Source organism: Durio zibethinus, chromosome 10 (genome assembly GCF_047325235.1).
Source record: "Durio zibethinus cultivar Kanyao isolate XHJ-2024 chromosome 10, ASM4732523v1, whole genome shotgun sequence".
NCBI lineage: Eukaryota > Viridiplantae > Streptophyta > Magnoliopsida > Malvales > Malvaceae > Durio > Durio zibethinus.
The window spans coordinates 14,492,388-14,516,532 of NC_143171.1; positions in this window are offsets into that span (position 1 = coordinate 14,492,388).

Below are 24,145 nucleotides of genomic sequence, written 5' to 3' on the forward strand. Positions count from 1 at the left end.
TATTTTGAATAATTTTGCTTGAATAGAAACAATTGTTTTATGACAAAACAAAATGTCATAATGATTTGAAATAAATAATTGTTCAAATGGACATGATTATTTGAACTGATTTTGTAAACAAATTATCTTTTTAAATCACTTACTTATTAATTTTTGGAATATTAATAAATTAGTATTATTTTTATTTTGAATAAGCTTGTATGAACTAAAACAATTATTTTATAATAAAACAAAAAGTCATAACAATTTTAAATAGACAATTATTCAAATAGTCGTAATTATTTGAATTTATTTAGTAAATAAACTTATTTTTTTAAACTCTTGCTTATTGATTTTGTAAATATTAAGAAATTAGTATTATTTTATTTTGGATAAGCTTTTATAAACTAAAACAATTTTTTAATGTCAAAACAAAAGTTCATAACGATTTTAAATAAATAATTGTTCAAATAGTCATAACTATTTGAACTTGTTCGGTAAAGAGATTTATTTTTCAAATCTTTTGCTTATTAATTTTTTGAATGTTAATAAATTTGGATTATTCTATTCTAAACAAGCTTGTAAGATATGAAACAAATATTTTTGACTAAATAAAAAGTTAGAACGATTTGAAATAGATAATTATTCTACTAGTTTTAACTACTTGAACTGGTTCATCAAACACATTTCATTTTTTAAATCTCTTATTAATTTTTGAAATATTATTAAATTAGTATTATTTTTAACCAAATAAGCTTCTATGATCAAGAACAATTGTTTTATGACAAAATAAAGATCTTAACGATTTGAGATTGATAATTGTTCAAATGGTCATAACTATTTGATCTGGTTCAATAAATAGATTTATTTCTTAAATCTCTTACTTACTAATTTTTGAAATATTAATAAATTAGCATTATTTTATTTTGAATAAACTTATATGATCAAAAACAATTATTTTACGACAAAACAAAAAGTCATAACAATTTGAAATAGATAATCATTCAAATGGCCATAATTATTTTAACTAATTCAATAAATAGATTTATTTTTTAAATTTATTACTTATCAATTCAGGAAATATTAATAAATTAGTATTATTTTATTCTGTCTAAGCTTGTATAATTGAAACAATTGTTTATGAAAACTCAAAAGGTAATAACGATTTTAAATAGACAATTGTTCAAATAGTAATAAATATTTAAACCTGTTTGGTAAAAATATTTAGTTTTTTAAATCTCTTTCTTAGTAATTTTTTGAATGTTAATAAATTATTATTAATTTATTATTAATAAGCTTGTATGAACTAAAACAATTGTTTTATAACTAAACAAAAGGTTAGAACGATTTGAAATAGATAATTATTCTGATAGTCTTAACCATGTGAACTGATTCGATAAATAAATTTATTTTTTAAATCTCTTACTTATTAATTTTTGAACTATTATTAAATTGTAATTATTTTAATCTAAATAAGCATGTATCAAAAAAACAATTCTTTTACGATAAAACTATAGGTCATAACAATTTGAAATAGATAATCGTTCATATAGTCTTAACTATTTGAACTAGTTCAACAATTAGATTTATTTTTTATTTTTTTGGTTATTAAGTTTTAGAATATTTTTGAATTAGTATTATTTTATTCCAAATAAAACAGTATGAACAAAACCAATTGTATGATGACAAAATAAAAGGTTATAATGATTTGAAATAGATAATTATTTAAATAGTCATAACTATTTGAAATGGTTTGATAAATAGATTTACTTTTTAAATCATTTACTGTTTAATTTTTTAAAAATTAGTAAATTAGTATTATTTTGTTTCAAACAAACTTATATAAACAAAAAAAATTATTTTATGACAAAATAAAAAGTACTAATGATTTAAAATAAATTAATGTTCAAATAGTTATAATTATTTGAACTGGTTTGGTAATTTATAATTATGTTTTGTTTTGTCAAATTGTTATGACCTTTTCTTTTATCATAAAATAATTATTTCAATTCATATAAGCTTATTCAAAATAAAATAATGCTAAGTTATTAATATTTTGAAAATTAATAATTAAGAGATTTAAAAATGAATCTATTTATCGATCAAGTTTAAATAATTATCTATTTGAAATCACAATAACCTTTTGCTTTGTCATAAAATAATTTTTTCTATTCATACAAGCTTATTTTGGATAAAATAATACAAATTTATTAATATTAAGACAATTAATAAGTAAAAGATTTAAAAAATAAATTTGTTTACCGAATAAGTTTAAATTGTTATGACTATTTGAACAATTATTTATTTCAATTTTTTTTGGTTTTGTCATAAAATAGTTGTTTCTATTTATACAAGTTTATTTGGATTAAAATAATATTAATTTATTAATATTTTTGATAATTTATAAGTAAAGATTTAAAAAATAAATATGTTTACCGTACAAGTTCAAATAGTATTGACTATTTGAATAATTGTCTATTTCAAATCATTGTGACTTTTTGTTTTGTAATAAAACAATTGTTTTAGTTCATATAACCTTATTTGAAATAAAATAATACTAATTTATTAATATTCAAAAAATTAAAGAGTAAAAGAATTAAAAAAATGAATATGTTTGCTGAACAAGTTCAAATAGTTATGACTATCTGGATAATTATCTATTTCAAAACATTATGACCATTTGTTTTGTCGTAGAACAATTGGTTCTATTCGTGCAAGCTTATAATAAAATAATATAAATTTATTAATATTCCAAAAATTAATAAGTAGAATTTTAAAAAATAAAGCTATTTTATGAACATATTTAAATTGTTATAACTATTTGAACAATTATCTATTTCAAATCATTATGGCTATTTGTTTTGCCATAAACCAATTGTTTCTATTCAAGCAAGCTTATTCGAAATAAAATAATATTAATTTATTAATATTTCAAAATTAAAAAGATTTAAAGAATAAATTTGTTTACCAAATGAGTTCAAACAATTGTGACTATTAGTACTATTATTTATTTCAAATCGTTATGATTTTTTTTTCATCATAAAACAATTGTTTCTATTCATACAAGTTTATTTGGAATAAAATAATACTAATTTATTAATATTCTAAAAATTAATAAGTTGAAGATTTAAAAAATGAATAACAAGTTCAAATAGTCATGTCCATTTAAACTATTATCTATTTCAAATCATTATGACATTTTGTTTTGTCATAAAACAATTGTTTCTATTCATGTAAAATTATTCAAAATAAAATAATGCTAATTTATTACTATTTTAAAAATTAATAAGAGATTTAAAAACTAAATCTCTTTATCAAACCAGTTCAAATAGTTATGATTATTTAAAGAATTTTCTATCTGAAATCGTTATGATCTTTGTTTTATCCTAAAACATTTGTTTCTATTCATACAAGCTTATTTGGAGTAAAATATTGCTAAATTAATAATATTCTAAAAATTAATAAGTGAGGATTTAAAAAAAATGTGTTTGCCAATCTAGTTCAAAAAGTTGAAACTATTAGAACAATTATTTATTTCAAATCGTTTTGACCTTTTGTTTAGTCATAAAATAATTGTATCATCTCATATATGCTTATTCGAAATAAAATGATACTAATTTATTAAAATTCAAAAAATTAATAAGCAAGAAATTAAAAAAATAAATTTGTTTACCAAATGAGTTCAAATAGTTATGATTATTTAAATAATTATCTATTTAAAATCGTTATAACTTTTTATTTTATCATAATATAATTGTTTTAGTTCATAAAAGCTTATCCGAAATAAAATAATATTACTTTATTAATATTTTAAAAATTGATAAGTTAGAGATTTAAAACATAAAGAAGTTTATCAAATCAATTCAAATAATTATGGTCATTTGAACAATTATCTATTTCAAATCGTTATGAACTTTTGTTTTGCAATAAAACAATTATTTTTCATCATACTAAATAAAATAACACTAATTAATTAATATGTCAAAAATTAATAGGTAGGAGATTTAAAAAATGAATTTATTTACCGAACCAGTTTAAATAGTTATGGCTATTTGAACAATTATATATTTCAATTTCTTATAACCTTTTGTTCTGTCATAAAACAATTATTTATGTTCATATAAGTTTATTCAAAATAAAATAATACTAATATAAAAATATTCTAAAAATTAATAATTAATAGATTTAAAAAATAAATTTGTTTGCTGAACCAGTCAAATAGTTAAAACTATATAAACAATTTTTTATTTTAAATTTTTGTAACATTTTGTTTTATCGTAAAATAATTTTTTCAGTTCTTAGTAACTTATTTAGAACAAAATAAATCAAATTTATTAATATTTCAAAAATTAATCTATAAGTGATTTAAAAATAATTTTGTTTGCCAAACTAGTTAAAATAATTATGACTATTTGAACAATTATCTTTTCAAGTCATTATAACCTTTTGTTTTGTCATAAAACAAAATTTTTTGTTCAAATAAGTTTGTTCAAAATAAAATAATATTAATTTATTAATTTTTAAAAATTAATAAGTAAGAGAATCAAAAAATAAATCTACTAACTAAACCATTCATTTAGTTATAACTATTTTAATAATTATTTATTTCAAATCGTTATGACCATTTCTTTTGTCATAAAACAATTGTTTTTGTTCATACAGTCTTATTCAAAATAAAGTAATGCTAATTTATTAATATTCTAAAAATTAATAAGTAATGGATTTAAAAAATGAATCTTTTAGTATGACCAATGCAAATAGTTGTGACTGCTTGAACAATTATCTATTTCAAATCATTATAACCTTTTGTTTAAGCACAAAACAATTCTTTCTGTTCATACAAGCTTATTCATAATAACATAATTCTAATTTATTAATATTTCAAAAATTAATAAGTAAAAGATTTAAAAAATGAATATGTTCACCAAATAAGTTCAAATAGTTATAACTATTTGAACAATTATCTATTTCAAATCGCTATAACCTTTTGTTTTGTCATGAAGCAATTTTTTCTATCCATACAACCTTATTTTAAATAAAATAATACAAATTTGTTAATATTCAAATAATTAATAAGTAAAAATTTTAAAAATAAATCTGTTTATCGAATAAGTTCAAATAATTATGACTATTTGAACAATTATTTATTTTAAATCATTATGACTTTGTTTTTTCATAAAACAATTGTTTCTATTCATACAAACTTATTTGGATTAAAATAATATTAATTTATTAATATTTAGATAATTAATAAGCAAAAGATTTTAAAAATAAATATGTTTATTGAACAAGTCCAAATAGTCATAATTATTTGAATAAATATCTATTTCAAATAGTTATGAACTTTTATTTCGTTGTAAAACAATTTTACTAGTTCATATAGGCTTATTTAGAATAAAATAATACAAATTTATTAATATTTTGAAAATTAAAGAGTAAGAGATTTAAAAAATGAATCTATTTACCGAGCAAGTTCAAATAGTTATGAACATTTGAACAATTATTTCTTTCATACAAGCTTATTCCAAATAAAATAATATAAATTTCTTAATATTCCAAAAATTAATAAGAAGAAATTTAGAAAAAAATTTTGTTTTCTGAACACGTTTAAATAATAATAATTTATTTCAAATCGTTATAACCTTTTATTTTGTCATAAAACAATTGTTTCTTTCATACAAGCTTATTCCAAATAAAATATATAAATTTATTAATATTCCAAAAATTAATAAGTAGAAATTTAAAAAATAAATTTCTTTTTTTGAACACATTCAAATAGTTATAACTATTTGAACAATTTTCTATTTCAAATAGTCATAAACTAATTGTTTTTATTCAAAGAAGCTTATTTGAAATAAAATAGTATTAATTTATTAACATTTCAAAAATTATTAAGTAAAAGATTTAAAAAATAAATTTATTTATCGAGCAAGCTCAAATAGTTATGATTGTTAAACAATTATTTATTTCAAATAGTTATGATCTTTTATTTTATCATAAAACAATTGTTTCTATTCATACAAGTTTATTTGAAATAAAATAATACTAATTTATTAATATTTTGAAAATTAATAGGTAGGAGATTTAAAAAATAAATCTATTTACCGAACAAGTTCAAATAGTCATGTCTATTTTAAAAATTATCTATTTCAAATCGTTAAGACCTTTTGTTTTGTCATAAAACAATTGTTTCTTTTCATACAGAACTATTCAAAATAAAATAATACTAATTTATTAACATTTTGAAAATTAACAAAAGATTTAAAAACTAAATCTATTTATTGAATCAATTTAAATAGTTATGGCTAGTTAACAATTAACTGTCACAAACCATTATGATCTTTATTTTGTCATAGAACAGTTTTTTTTTTCATATAAGCTTATTTGGATTAAGATAATACTAATTTAATAATAAAAAAAATGTGTTTTGCCAAACCAGTTCAAATACTTAAGACTATTAGAATAATTATTTATTTCAAAATGTTTTGACCTTTTGTTTAGCCATAAAACAATTATTTTAGTTCATACAAGCTTATGTAGAATAAAATAATATTTATTTATTAACATTAAAAAAATTAATAAGAGATTTAAAAAAATAAATTCGTTTACCGAACAAGCTTAAATAGATATGACTATTTAAACAATTATCTATTTAAAATCATTATGACCTTTTGTTTTGTCATAAAACAATTGTTTCAGTTCATAAAAAACTTATCCAAAATAAAATAATACTACTTTATTAATATTTCAAAGATTATTAAACAAGAGATTTAAAAACTAAAGCTATTTTTTGAACCAGTTCAAATAGTTGTAACTATTTGAACAAATATCAATCTTAAATCGTTATGATTTTTGTTTTGTCATAAAAAATTGTTTCTGATCATATAAGCTTATTTAGATAAAAATAATACTAATTTAATAATATTTTGAAAATTGATAAGTAAAAGTTTTAAAAAATAAATGTGTTTGCCGAATTAGTTCAAATGGTTAAGACTATTGGAATAATTATCTATTTCAAATCATTCTAACCTTTTATTTAGTCCTAAAATAATTGTTTTAATTCATACAAGCTTATTTGAAATAAAATAATACTAATTTATTAACATTCAAAAAATTAATAAGTAAGAGATTTGAAAAAATAAATTTGTTTACTGAGCATGTTCAAATAGTCATGATTATTTCAACAATTATCTATTTAAAATTGTTATTAACTTTTTTTTTGTCATAAAACAATTGTTTCAGCTTATAAAAGCTTATCCAAAATAAAATAGTACTATTTTATCAATATTTTAAAGGTTAATAACTAAGATATTTAAAAAATAAATTACTTTATCGAATCAGTTCAAATACTTATATTCATTTGAATAATTATCTATTTTAAATCATTATTACCTTTCATTTTGTCATAAAACAATTGTTTTTCAACATACAAGCTTATTTGAAATAAAATCGTTATTACCTTTTGTTTTGTCATAAAACAATTGTTTTTCAACCTACAAGCTTATTTGAAATAAAATAATTCTAATTTATTAATCTTTCAAGAATTAGTAAGAGATATAAAAAAATAAATCTATTTACTAAACTAGTTCAAATAGTTATATCTATTTGAATAGTTATCTATTTCAAAATGTTATAACCTTTTGTTCTATCATAAAACAATTATTTTTGTTCATACAAGTTTATTCAAAATAAAATAATACTAATTTAATAATATTCTAAAAATTGATAACTAAGAGATTTAAGAAATAAATTTGTTTATCGAACCAGTTCAAATAATTAAGACTATATGAACAATTATCTATTTCAAATCGTTATGACCTTTTCTTTTGTCCTAAAACAATTCTTTTAGCTCATACAAGTTTATTCGAAATAAAATAAAACTAATTTGTTAATATATCTAAATTTTATAAGAGATTTAAAAAGTAATTCTATTTGCCAAATCAATTCAAATAAGTAACTTGTCTGAACAATTATTTATTTCAAATCATTCTTACTTTTTGTTTTATCATAAAACAATTGTTTTTGTTCATATAAGTTTGTTCAAAATAAAATAATACTAATTTATTAATATTTAAAAAATTAATCAATAAGAGATTTAAAAAGTAAATCTATTTACCAAACCATTTCAAATAGTTTTGGCTATTTGAATAATTATCTATTTCAAATCATTATAATCTTTTGTTTTGTCATCAAACAATTGGTTATGTCTATACTATTTTATTTGGAATAAAATAATATGAATTTAATAATATTTTGAAACTTAAGAACCATGAAAATAAAAATTAAATCTAACTACTAAACCAATTCAAATAGTTAAAACTATATTAACTATTATCAATTTCAAATTGTTATGACCTTTTTTTTTGTCATAAAACAAATTTTTTTGTTTGTACAAGCTTATTCATATTAAAATAATACAAATTTAATAATATTTCAAAAATTAATAAGTAAGAGATTTGAAAAATAAATTTGTTTACTGAACTAGTTCATGTGGTTAAAACTATTATAACAATTATCTATTTCAAATTGTTTTGATTTGTTGTCTAGTCATAAAACAATTGTTTAAGTTCAAATAGGCTTAATCAAAATAAATTAATACTAATTTAATAACATTTGAAAATTAATAAGAAAGAGATTTTAAAAAATAAATCTATTTATTGAACAAGTTCAAAAAGTTATTACTATATGAACAATTGTCTATTTAAAATTGTTACGAACTTTTGTTTTGTCATAAAATAATTGTTTCAATTAGTACAAGGTTATATGGAATAAAATAATACTATTTTATTAATATTTCGAAAATCAATAAGTAAGAGATTTAAAAAATATATTTGTTTACCGAATCAATTAAAATAATTATGGCCATTTGAACAATTATTTATTTCAAATCATTATGACCTTTGTTTTGTTATAAAACAATTGTTTTTTTTATCATACAAGCTAATTTGAAATAAAATAATACTAATTTATTAATATTTCAAAAATTAATAAGTAAAAAATTTTAAAAATAAATTTGTTTATCAAACTAGTTCAAATAGTTATGACTATTTGAACGATTATCAATCTCAAATCGGTATGATCTTTATTTTGCCATAAAAAAATTGTTTCTGATCATAAAAGCTTATTCGATTAAAAATAAAACTAATTTAATAATATTCCAAAAATTAAGAAGAGATTTAAAAAATAAATATGTTTATCAAATTAGTTCAAATATTTAAAACTATTAGAATAATTACCTATTTCAAATCATTTTGACTTTTTTTATTCATAAAGTATTTGTTTCATATCATACAAGCTTATTCGAAATAAAATAAGCCTAATAAATTAACATTCTAAAAATTAATAAGCAAAAGATTTGAAAAAATAAATTTATTTACCAAACAAGTTCAAATAGATATGACTATTTGAACAATTACTTATTTAAAATTGTTATGACCTTTGTTTTGTTATATAATAATCATTTCGGTTCATAAAAGCTTATCCAAAATAAAATAATGCTAATTTATTAACATTTCAAATATTAATAAGTAAGAGATTTAAAAAAATAAATCTTTTTTTGACCAAATTCAAATAGCTATGACTATTTGAACAGTTATATCTTAAAAATCATTATGACATTTTATTTTATCATAAAATAATTGCCTTAATTCATATATGTTTATTTGAAATAAAATATAATAATAATTTATTAATATTCTAAAAATTAACAAGTAAGTAATTTAAAAAGTGAATCTATTTCTGGAATCGTTCAAATACTTGTGGCTATTTCAACAATTATCTATTTCAAATTGTTATGAACTTTTGTTTTGCCATAAAACAATTATTTTTCATCATACAAGCTTATTTAGAATAAAAAAATACTAATTTATTAAAATGTCAAAAATAAATAAGTAGGAGATTTAAAAAATAAATATGTTTACTAAACCAATTCCTAGTTGAGTAATTACCTATTTCAAATTGTTATAACCTTTTGTTCTATTATAAAATAATTGTTTTGATTTATACAAGCTTACTCATAATAAAATTATACTAATTCAATAATATTTCAAAAATTAGTAACTAAAAGATTTAAAAAATAATTCTGTTTCCCAAAGCAGTTCAAATAGTTAAGACTAAATGAACAATTATCTATTTCAAATTGTTATGACCTTTTGTTTTGTCATAAAAAAAATCATTTCAATTCATACAAGCTTATTCGAAATAAAATGATACAAATTTATTAATATTCAAAAAATTAGTAAGTGATTTAAAAAGTGAATTTGTTTAACAAATCATTTCAAATCATTATTACCTTTTGTTTGGTCATATAACAAATGTTTTCGATTATTCAAGCTTATTCAAAATAAAATTATACTAATTTATTAATTTTTCAAAAATTAATAAGACATTTAAAAAATAAATCTATTTATTGAACCAGTCCAAATAGTTATGACTATTTGAACAATTGTTATAACCTTTTCTTTTGTCATAAAATAATTATTTTTGTTCATACAAGCTTATTCGAAATAAAATAATACTAATCTAATAATATTCTAAAAGTTAATAACTAAGGGAATTAAAAATAAATTTGCTTGTTGAACCGGTTCAAATATTTAAGACTATAATAACAATTATCTATTTCAAAATGTTATGACCTTTTGTTTTGTCATAAAATAAAATTTTCAATTCATACTAGCTTATTCAGAATAAAATAAGTTGAATTTATTAATATTTCAAAAATTAATAAGTAAGAGATTTAAAAAAATAATTACGTTTACCTAACCAATTTAAATAATTATGACTATTTGAACAATTATCTATTTCAAATCATTATGACCTTTTGTTTAGTCATAATACAAATGTTTTTATTCATATAAGTTTGTTCAAAATGAAGTAATACTAATCTATTAATATTTTGAAAACTAATAACAGATTTTAAAAAATAAATCTATTTATCAAGCCAATTCAAATAATTATGACTATTTGATAAATTATTTATTTCAAATCGCTATGACTTTTTGTTTTATTATAAAACAATTGTTTCTATTCATACAAGCTTATTCGAATTAAAATAATACTAATTTATTATATTTTGACAATCAATAAGTAAAAAATTTTAAAAATAAATCTATTTACCGAACTAGATCAATTAGTCATGACTATATGAATAATTACCTATTTCAAATCGTTATGACCTTTTGTTTTATCATTAAAGAATTGTTTCAATTCAAATAAGTTTATTGAAATAAAATAACACCAATTTATAAATAATCTGAAAATTAATAACTAAGAGATTTAAGAAACTATTTGTTTACCGGACAAGTTTAAATAATTATGATAATTTGAATAATTATCTGTTTGAAATTGCTATAACCTTTTGTCTTGTCATAAAATAATTTTTTTAGTTCATACAAGCCTCTTTTGTATAAAATAAAATAAATTTATTAATATTAAAATAATTAATAAGTAAAAGATTTAAAAAATAAATATGTTTTAAACAAGTTCAAATCATTATGACTATTTGAACTATTATTTATTTTAAATTGTTATGACTTTTTATTTAGCCATAAAACAATTGTTTCTATTCGTACAAGCTTATTCAGATTAAAATAATATTAATTTATTAATATTTCAACAATTAATAAGTAAAAGATTTTAAAAATAAATATGTTTACCAAACAAGTTCAAATAGTCATAACTATTTGAATAATTATCTATTTCAAATCATTATGACCTTTTGTTTCATATAAAATAATTTTATCAGTTCATATAGGTTATTCAAAATAAAATAATACTAATTTATTAATATTTTAAAAATTATTGAGTAAGAGATTTAAAAAATGAATCTATTTATTGAACAAGTTCAAATAGTTATGACTATTTGATCAATTTTCTATTTCCAATTGTTATGACATTTTTTTTTGTCATAAAACAATTATTTTTGTTCAAACAAGCTTAATCCAAATAGAATAATATAAATTTATTAATATTTGAAAAATTAATAAGTAAAAATTAAAAAAATAAATCTATTTTTTGAACACATTCAAATAGTTATGACCTTTTGTTTTGCATAAACCAATTGTTTCTATTCATACAAGCATATTTGAAATAAAATAATATTAATTTATTAATATTCCAAAAATTAATAAGTAAAAGATTTAAAAAATAAATTTGTTTACCATACAAGTTCAAATAATTATGACTATTTAAACAATTATTTGTTTTAAATAGTTATGATCTTTTGTTTTCTCATAAAACAATTGTTTCTATTCATACAAGTTTATTCAGAATAAAATAATGCTAACTTATTAAAATTCTGAAAATGAATAGGTAGGAGATTTAAAAAATAAATCTGTTTACTGAACAAGTTCGAATAATTATGTCAATTTGAACAATTATCTATTTCAAATTGTTATGACCTTTTGTTTTGTCATAAAAAAATGTTCCTATTCATGGAAAATTATTCAAAATAAAATAATATTGATCTATTAATTTTTTAAAATCAATAAGAGATTTAAAAACTAAATATGTTTATCGAAACAATTCAAATAGTTATGACTATTTGAATAATTATTTATCACAAATAATTAAGATCTTTATTTTGTTGTAAAAAAAATTGTTTCTTTCCATATAAGCTTATTCAAATTAAAATAATACTAATTTAATAATATTCTAAAAATTAATCAAAAAGAGATTTAAAAAATAAATGTATTATTCGAACCAGACTATTATAATAATTATCTAATTCAAATTGTTCTGACTGTTTGTTTAGTCATAAAACAATTATTTTAGTTTATACAAGCTTATTCAAAATAAAAATAATATTAATTTATTCACATTAAAAAAATTAGTGAGCAAAAGATTTTAAAAAAATCTATTTACCAAACTCAAATAAATTTGACTATTTGAATAATTATCTATTTGAAATCGTTATGACCTTTTGTTTTATCATAAAACAATTTTTTCAGTTCATAAAAACTCTTTTGAAATACTACTTTATTAATATTTCAAAAATTAATAAGCAAGAGATTTAAAAACTAAAGCTGTTTTTCAAACCAGTTCAAATAGTTATGACTGTTTAAACAAATATCAATCTCAAATCATTATGATCTTCGTTTTGTTATAATAATTGTTTTTTATTATACAAACTCATTTAGATAAAAATAATACTAATTTAATAATTTTTCAAAAATTAATAAGAGATTTAAAAAAGAAAATTTTTGCCTGAGCGAGTTCAAATAGTTACGACTATTAGAATAATTATATATTTCAAATCGTTCTGACCTTTTGTTTAGTCATATAATAATTGTTTCAATTCATTCAAGCTTATTCAAAATAAAATAATACTAATTTATTAACATTTGAAAAAATAATAAGAGATTTGAAAAAAAAATTTGTTTACCGAACAAGTTCAAATAGTTTTGACTATTTGAACAATTATCAATTTAAAATCATTATGACCTTTTGTTTTGTCATAAAACAATTGTTTATTTTATAAAATCTGATCCAAAATAAAATAATACTACTTTATTAATATTTTGAAAGACAATAAGCAAGAGATTTAAAAAAAAATTAGTTCACCGAATCAACTCAAATAATTATAGCCATTTGAACAACTATCTATTTCAAATCATTATTACCTTTTGTTTTGTTGTAAAACAATTGTTTTTCAACATACAAGCTTATTTGAAATAAAATAATACTAGTTTATTAATATTTTAAGAATTAATAAGAGATTTAAAAAGTAAATCTGTTTACCATACTAGTTCAAATGGTTATGACTATTTAAACAATTTCTATTTCAAATTATTATAACCTTTTGTTTTATCATAAAACAATTGTTTTTGTTCATACAAGCTTATTTGGAATAAAATAATGCTAATTTAGTAATATTCTAAAAATTAAAAACTAAAAGATCTAAAGCATAAATCCGTTTGTCAAATAGTTCCAACAGTTAAAACTATATGAATAATTATTTATTTCAAGTTGTTATGACCTTTTGTTTTGTCATAAAATAATTATTTCAGTTCATACAAGGTTATTTGAATAGAATAAAACTAATTTATAAATATTTCAAAATTTTATAAGTAAGGGATTTAGAAAATAATTCTATTTACTGAACCAATTCAAATAACTATAACTATTTAAACAATTATCTATTTCAAGTCGTTATTACTTTTTTTTTGGTCATAAAACAATTGCTTTTGTTAATATAAGTTTGTTCGAAATAAAATAATACTAATTTATTAATAATTACAAAATTAATCAATAAGAGATTTAAAAAGTAAATTTGTTTACAAAACATTTCAAATAGTTTTGACTATTTGAATATTTATCTATTTCAAATTGTTATAACCTTTTATTTTGTCATCAAATAATTGGTTGTACTTATACTATTTTATTTGGAATAAAATAATACTAATTTAATAATATTCTGAAACATAATAACCAAGAAAATTAAAAAATAAATTTAATTATCTAACCATTCAAATAGTTAAGATGATTATCTATTTCAAATTGTTATGACCTTTTCTTTTGTCGTAAAACAATTGTTTTGTTCATGCAAGCTTATTCTAATTAAATAATACTAATTTAATAATATTTCAAAAATTAATATGTAAGAGATTTAAAAAATAAATTTGTTTACCGAATCAATTCAATTGGTTAAGATTATTAGAATAATTATCTATTTCAAATCATTTTGAGCTTTTGTTTAGTCATAAAACAATTTTTTCAGTTCATACAAGCTTATTCAGAATAAGTTAATACTAATTTATTAACATTCAAAAAATTAATAAGAAAGATATTAAAAAAATAAATCTATTTATTGAACAAATTTCAAGTTGTTTTGACCTTTTGTTTAGTAATAAAATAATTGTATCAGTTCATACATACTTATTCAAACTAAAATAATACTAATTTATTAATATTCAAAAAATTAATAAGCAATAAATTAAAAAATAAATCAGTATACTGAAAAAGTTCAAATAGTTATGACTATTCAAACAATTACCTATTTAAAATCATTATGACTTTTTATTTTATCATAAAACAATTATTTCAATTCATAAAAGCTTATCAAAAATAAAATAATATTTCTTTATTAATATTTCAAAAATTGATAAGTTAGAGATTTAAAAAATAAATCAGTTTATTGAATTAGTTTAAATAATTATGGCCATTTGAACAATTATCCATTTCAAATTGTTATGAACTTTTATTTTGTCATAAGAAAATTGTTTTTCATCAAACAAGCCTATTCAAAATAAATAATACTAATTTATTAATATATCAAAAATTAATAAGAGGGAGGTTTAAAAAATAAATTTGTTTATTGAACCAGTTCAAATAGTTATTACTATTTGCATAATTATATATTTCAAATTGTTCTAATCTTTTGTTCTATCATAAAACAATTATTTTTATCCATATAAGCTTATTCAAAATAAAATAATACTAACGTAATAATATTCTAAAAAAGAATAACTGAGACATTTAAAAAAAAAAATTGTTTGCCGAACCAATTCAAATAGTTAAGGCTATATCAACAATTTTTTACTTCAAATCATTATGACATTCTATTTTGTCGTAAAATAAATTTTTTGGTTCTTACTAAGTTATTCAAAATGAAATAAAACAAATTGATAAATATTTCAAAATTCAATAAGTAAAGATTTGAAAATTAATTTTATTTGCCGAACTAGTTGAAATAATTATGACTATTTAAACAATTATCTATTTTATATCATTATAACCTTTTGTTTTGTCATAAAACAAATGTTTTGTTCATATAAGATTGCTCGTAATAAAATAATATTAATTTTTTAATATTTTAAAAATTAATAAATAAAAGATTTAAAAAAATAAATCTATTTGCTAAACTAGTTCAATTACTTATAATATTAATTTATTAATATTTTAAAAATTAATAAATTTTTAGTAATATTCTGAAAATTAATATCTTATTTAGAATAAAATAATGCTAATTTATTAATATTCTAAAAATAATAATGGATTTAAAAAATGAAACTGTTGGCCTAACCAGTGCAAATAATTATAACTATTTGAATAATTATCTATTTCAAATAGTTATGATCTTTTGTTTTATCATAAAACAATTATTTCTATTCATACAAACTTATTCGAAATAACATAATTCTAATTTATTAATATTCTAAAAATTAATAAGACATTTAAAAAATAAATCTGCTTATCGAACAAGTTTAAGTAGTTATGACTAGTTGAACAATTATCAATTTCAAATCGTTAGAACCTTTTGTTTTGCCATAAAATATTTTTTTTCTATTTATACAAGCTTATTTCAAATAAAACAATAAAATTTATTAATATTTAGACAATTAATAAGCAAAAGATTTTAAAATAAATCTGTGTATGAAATAAATTCAAATAGTTATGACTATTTGAATAATTACTTATTTCAAACCATTATGACTTTTTGTTTTGTCATGAAACAATTGTTTTTGTTCATATAAGCTTATTTAGATTAAAATAATATTAATTTTTTCATATTTTGACAATTAATAAGTAAAAGATTTTAAAAATAAATATATTTATCGAACAAGTTTAAATGGTCATAACTATTTGAATAATTATCTATTTCAAATCGTTATGACCTTTTGTTTCATCATAAAATAATTGTATCAGCTCATATACGCTTATTTGAAATAAAATAATACTAATTTATTACTATTCTGAAAATTATTGAGTAAGAGATTTAAAAAATGAATTTATTTACCAAACAAGTTCAAATAGTTATGACTATTTGAATAATTATCTAGTTTAAATTGTTATGACCTTTTTTTTTTTTTGTTATAAAACAACTGTTTCTATTCATACAAGCTTATTTTGAATAAAATAAAATAAATTTATTAATATTGCAAAAATTAATAAGTAAAAATTTAACAAATAAATCTATTTTCTAAACATGTTCAAATAGTTTTGACTATTTGAACAATTATCTATTTCAAAAAGTTATGACCTTTTAATTTGTCATAAACCAATTGTTTCTATTCATACAAGCTTATTCAAAATAAAATAATACTAATTTATTAATATTCCAAAAATTAATAAGTAAAAGATTTAAAAAATAAATATTTTACCAAGTTAGCATAAATAGTTATAATTGTTTGAACAATTAGTTATTTCAAATAGTTATAATCTTTTGCTTTTTTATAAAACGATTATTTCTTTTCATAGAAGTTTATTTGAAATAAAATAATACTAACTTATTAATATTCTGAAAATTAATAGGTAGGAGATTTAAAAAATAAATCTGTTTACCAAACAAGTTTAAATAGTAATGTCCATTAGAATAGTTATCTATTTCAAATCATTATAACCTTTTGTTTCGTTGTTAAACAATTGTTACCATTCATAAAGAATTATTCAAAATTAAAATAATACTAATTTATTAATATTTAGAAAATTCATAAGAGATTTAAAAAATAAATCTGTTTACCGAACTAGTTCAAATAGTTATGACTATTTAAACAATTATCTATCTCAAATTGTTATGATTGTTATTTTGTCATAGAAAAATTTGTTTCTTTTCATACAAGCTTATTCGGATTAAAATAATACTAATTTAATAATATTTAAAAAATTAATAGGTAAGAAATTTAAAAAATATATGTGTTTGTCAAACTAGTTCAAATAGTTAAGACTATTAGAACAATTATTTGATTCAAATCATTTAACCTTTTGTTTAGTCATAAAACAATTATTTTAGTTCATACAAACTTATTTGAAATAAAATAATACTAATTTATTAACATTCAAAAAATTACTAAGAGATTTGAAAAAATAAATATGTTTACTGAACAAGTTCAAATAGATATGAATATTTGAACAATTATCAATTTAAAATTGTTTTGACCTTTTGTTTGGTTGTAAAACAATTGTTTAAGTTCATAAGAACTTATTTGAAATAAAATAATACTACTTTATTAATATTTAAAAAATTATTAACCTATCAGATTAAAATAATACTAATTAAATAATATTCAAAAAATTAATAAATAAGAGATTTAAAAAATAAATGTGTTTGCTGAACTAGTTCAAATATTTAAGACTATTAGAACAACTATTTATTTCAAATCGTTTTGACTTTTTGTTTAGTCATAAAACAATTATTTCAGTTCATACAACATTATTTAGAATAACATAATACTAATTTATTAACATTCAAAAAATTAATGAGCTAGAGATTTAAAAAAATAAATTTGTTTATCAAATAGATTTAAAAAATAAAGTTTTGAAACCCTCCCTCGCTCTTGCTAACCAAACACTTTTCAATCCTAGATTGCTTCCTTTACCTATCCATACCTTTCGAGATAGTATAAGTGGAAAGACATTATTTGAAAGACCATTGGGGCTTGAATCAAAACTCTTTGACCTTCGGCTGATCATATTACCAACTATCCAAATCCAACTTCATCTAAGATTACTCCCATTATGAAAAAAGAGTCCCAAAAAGAAAAGGCTTGAGCGAGTACTAAAAGTCAAAGGCATAATGAAAAAGGCAGGCAATTGGCTCAAATAGAGATAATGAAGGTTTTAATGGACAATTTAAACAAAAATATCATAATGATTTGAAATAAATAATAGTTCAAATGGACATGACTATTTGAACTTGTTTGGTAAACAAGTTTATTTTTTAAATCCCCAACTCATTAATTTTATAATATTAATAAATTACTACTATTTTATTCCAAATAAACTTGTATGAATAGAAACAATTGTTTTATGAGAAAACAAAAGATCATAATGATTTGAATTAAATAATTATTCAAATAGTCATAACTATTTCAACTTGCTTGATAAATAGATTTATTTTTTAAACCTTTTACTTATTAATTTTTGGAATTTTAATAACTTAGTAGTATTTTATTCCAAATAAACTTGTATAAATAGAAACAAATGGTTTATGACAAAACAAAAGGTCATAACGATTTGAAATAGATAATTGTTCAAATAGTCATAACTATTTGAATGTGTTAAGAAAACATATTTATTTTTTTAATTTTTACTTATTAATTTTTGAAATATTAATAAACTTATATTATTTTCTTCAAAATAAGCTTGCATGAATAGAACCAATTATTGACAAAACAAAAGATCATAATGTTTTGAAATAGATAATTATTTAGATAGTCATAGCTATTTGAACTTATTCGGTAAATAATTTTTTTTAATTCTCTTACTCATTAATTTTTAGAATATTAATAAATTAGTATTATGTTACTTCAAGTAAGCTTATATGAGTTGAAACAATTATTTTATTGCAAAAGAAAAGGTCATAATGATTTGAAATAGATAATTATTCAAATAGTCATGACTATTTGAATTTGTTCAGCAAACATATTTATTTTTAAAATTTTTTATTTATTAATTGTCTAAATATTAATAAATTAATATTATTTTAATCCGAATAAGTTTGTATGAATAGAAAACAATTGTTTTATGACAAAATAAAAAGTCATAACAAGTTGAAATAAATAATTGTTCAAATAGCCATAATGATTTTGAACTTGTTTAGTAACAATTTATTTTTTTAAATCTTTTACTTATTAATTATCTTAATATTAATAAATTTTTATTATTTTATTCAAAATAAGCTTGTGTGAATAGAAAAAATTATTTTATGACAGAACAAAAAGTTATAGTGATTTCAAATAGATAATTGCTCAAACAGTCAAATTATTTAAACTTATTCAATAAAAAAATTCATTTTTTAAATCACTTTATTATTAATTTTTGGATTATTAATAAATTAGTATTATTTTATTTTGAATGAGCTTATATGAACTAAAACAATTCTTTTATGACAAAACAAAAGGTCATAACGATTTAAAATAGATAATTATTCAAATTGTCATGATTATTTGATCTAGTTTAGTAAACATATTTATTTTTTAAATATTTTACTTATTAATTGATGAAATATTGATAAATTAATATTATCTTAATCTGAATAAGCTTGTATGAATAGAAATAATTATTTTATAATAGAACAAAAAGTTACAATGATTTAAAATAAATAACTACTCAAATAGTCACAACTATTTTAACTCATTTGAGAAATAGATTTATTTTTAAATCTCTTATTAATTTTTTAAAAGTTAATAGATTAGTATTATTTTATTCCAAACAAACTTATATCAGCAAAAACATTTGTTTTATGACAAAACAAAAGGTCATAACCATAACGATTTGAAATAGATAATTGTTCAAATAGTCATAATTATTTGAACTAGTTAGCTAAACAAAATTATTTTTTAAATCTTTTACTTATTAATTTTTGAAATATTAATAAATTCATTTTATTTTACTCCAAATAAGCTAGTTTGAATTGAAAAAGTTAATTTTATGACAAAACAAAAGGTCATAAGATTTAACATAGATAATTATTCATATAGTCTTAAATATTTGAACAGGTTAGTCAAACAAATTTAATTTTTAATTCTCTTAGTTATTAATTTTTGGAATATTATTAAATTAGTATTATTTTATTCTGAATAAGCTTGTTTGAACAAAAATAATTGTTCTATGACAAAACAAAAGGTTATAACAATTTGAAGTACACAACTATTTAAATAGTCATAACTATTTAAACTAATTTGGTAAACCGATTTATTTTTAAATCTCTTACTTATTAATTTTTGAAAGATTAATAAATTAATATTATTTTATTCTAGATATGCTTGATTGATCAAAAACAATTGTTATATGACCAAACAACTTGAAATAGATAATTGTTGACATAGCCATAATTATTTAAACTAATTTAATAAACAAATTTATTTTTTAAATCACTTATTTATTAATTTTTGAAATATTAATAAATTAGTATTATTTTATTTTGAATAAGCTTATATGAACTGAAACAATTGTTTTATGACAAAACAAAATGCTATAGCGATTTGAAATAGATAACTGCTCATATAGTTTTATCTATTTGAATTACTTCGACAAACAGATTTATTTTTTAAATCTCGTAGTTATTAATTTTTGGAATATTATTAAATTAGTATTGTTTTTTTTTAATAAGCTTATATGAATTGAAACAATTATTTTATAATAGAACAAAAGGTTATAATTATTTGAAATAGATAATTGTACAAATAGTAAATGGTTTGGTAAATAGATTTATTTTTTAAAATCATTTACTTATTATTTTTGAAATATTAATAAATTAGTATTATTTTACTCCAATAGGCTTGTATGATGAAAAAACAATTGTTTTATGACAAAACAAAAAGTTCATAATGATTTGAAATAGATAATTGTTCAAATGGCTATAATTATTTGAACCAGTTCGATAAACTGATTTATTTTTTAAATCTCTAACTTATCAATTTTGAAAATATTAATAAAGTAATATTATTTTATTTTATATAAGCTTTTATAAACTGAAACAATTGTTTTATGATAAAATAAAAGGTCATATTTATTTTAAACAAATAATTATTCAAATAGTCATAACTATTTGAACTTGTTTGATAAACAAATTTATTTTTTAAAATTTCTTATTTATTAATTTTTGAATGTTAATAAATTAGTAGTATTTTATTTTGAATAAGCATATATGAACTGAAACAATTATGTTATGACTAAACAAAATGTCAGAATGATTTGAAATAGATAATTATCCTAATAGCCTTCACTATTTGAATTGTATCGGCACTCTTACTTATTAATTTTTAGAATATTATAACTTTGGCAATATTTTACTTTGAATAAGCTTGTATGAGTAGAAATAATTGTTGTATGACAAAACAAAGATGATAATGATTTGAGATAAATTATTGTTCAAATAGTCATAACTCTTTGAACGTGTTAAGAAAACATATTTATTTTCTCAATTCTTACTTATTAATTTTTGGAATATTAATAAATTTATATTATTTTCTTTGAAATAAGCTTGCATGAACATAACCAACCGTTTTATGATAAAACAAAATGTCATAATATTTTGAAATAGATAATTGTTTAGATAGTTATAACTATTTGAACATGTTTGGTAAACAGATTCATTTTTTAATTCTCTCACTCATTAATTTTAGGAATATTAATAAATTAGTATTATTTTATTTCCAATAGCATATTGAACTAAGACAATTGTTTTATTACAAGACAAAATGTCATAACGATTTAAAATAGATTATTATTCAGTTAGTCATGACTATTTGAATTTGTTCGGTAAACATATTTATCTTTTAAATCATTTACTTACTAATTGTTGAAATATTAATAAACTAATATTATTTTAATATGAAAAACCTTATTTGAATAGAAACTGATATTTTATGACAAAACAAAAAGTCATAACAATTTGAAATAAATAATTATTCAAATAGCCATAATGATTTGAACGTGTTCAATAAATAGATTTATCTTTTAAATCTTTTATTTATTAATTGTCTTAATATTAATAAATTTGTATTATTGTATTTGAAATTAGCTTGTATGAATAGAAAAAATTATTTTATGATAAAACAAAAGGTTATAGCAATTTCAAATAGATAATCGTTCAAATAGTCATAATTATTTAAATATTTTTTGTAAACAGATTCATTTTTTAAATCTCTAAATTATTAATTTTTGGAATATTAATAAATTGGTATTATTTTAATTCGAATAAGCTTATATGAACTAAAATTATTCTTTTATGACAAAACACAAGGTCATAACAATTTGAAGTAAATAATTATTTAAATAGTCATGACTATTTGATCTAGCTTCGTAAATATATTTATTTTAAAAATTTTTTATTTATTATTTGTTGAAATATTAATAAATTAGTATTATTTTAATCCAAATAAGCTTGTATGAATAGAAAAAATCATTTTATAACAGAACAAAAAGTCATAACGATTTGAATTTAATAATTTGTCAAATAGTCATAACTATTTGAACTGGTTTAACAAATAGATTTATTTTTTAAATCTCTTATTAATTTTTGAAATATTAATAGATTAGTATTATTTTATTTTGAACAAACTTATATGAACAAACACATTTGTTTAATGACAAAACAAAAGGTCATAATGACTTGACCTAGATAATTGTTCAAATTGGAATAATTATTTAAACTAGTTAGGTAAAAAAAATTATTTTTTAAATCTCTTACTTATTAATTTTTGAAATATTAATAAATACACTTTATTTTATTCTAACTAAGCTAGTATGAATTGAAAAAAATTGTTTTATGACAAACGAAAGGTCATAACATTTTGAAATAGATAATTGCTCATATAGTCTTAAATATTTGAACTAGTTCGACAAACAAATTTATTTTTTATTTTCTTAGCTATTAATTTTTGAAATATTATTAGATTACTATTATTTTATTCTAAATAAGCTTATATGAACATAAACAATTGTTTTATGATAGAACAAAAGGTTATTATGATTTGAAGAATACAATTGTTCAAATAGTCATAACTATTTGAACTGGTTCGATAAATAGCTTTATTTTTTAAATCTCTTATTAATTTTTGAAAGATTATTTTATTTTGAATAAGCTTGAATGATAAAAACATTTTTTATATGACCAAACAAAAGGTTAATAATGATTTGAAATAGATAATCATTGAAATAACCATAATTATTTGAAATGATTTGGTAAATAGATTCATTTTTTAAATCACTTACTTATTAATTTTTGGAATATTAATAAATTTGTATTATTTTAATTTGAATAGCTTGTATGAACTGAAACGATTGTTTTATGACAAAACAAAAGGTCATAACATTTGAAATAGGTAATTGTTCATATAGTCTTAACTATTTGAACTACTTCAGCAAGTAAATTTATTTTTTAAATCTCTTAGTTATTAATTTTTGGAATATTGTTAAATTAGTATTTTTTTTTATTTCAAATAAGTTTATATGAACTGAAACAATCATTTTATAATAGAACAAAAGGTTATAATGATTTGAAATAGGTAATTATTAAAATAGGAACTAGTTTGGTAAATAGATTTATTTTTTAAATCTTCTACTTATTAATTTTTGAAATACTAATAAATTAGTATTATTTTATTTCGATTAGGCTTGTATGATAAAAAAATAATTATTTTATGACAAAACAAAAGTTCATAATGATTTGAAATATACAATTGTTGAAATGGCCATAATTATTTGAATTGATTCAATAAACAGA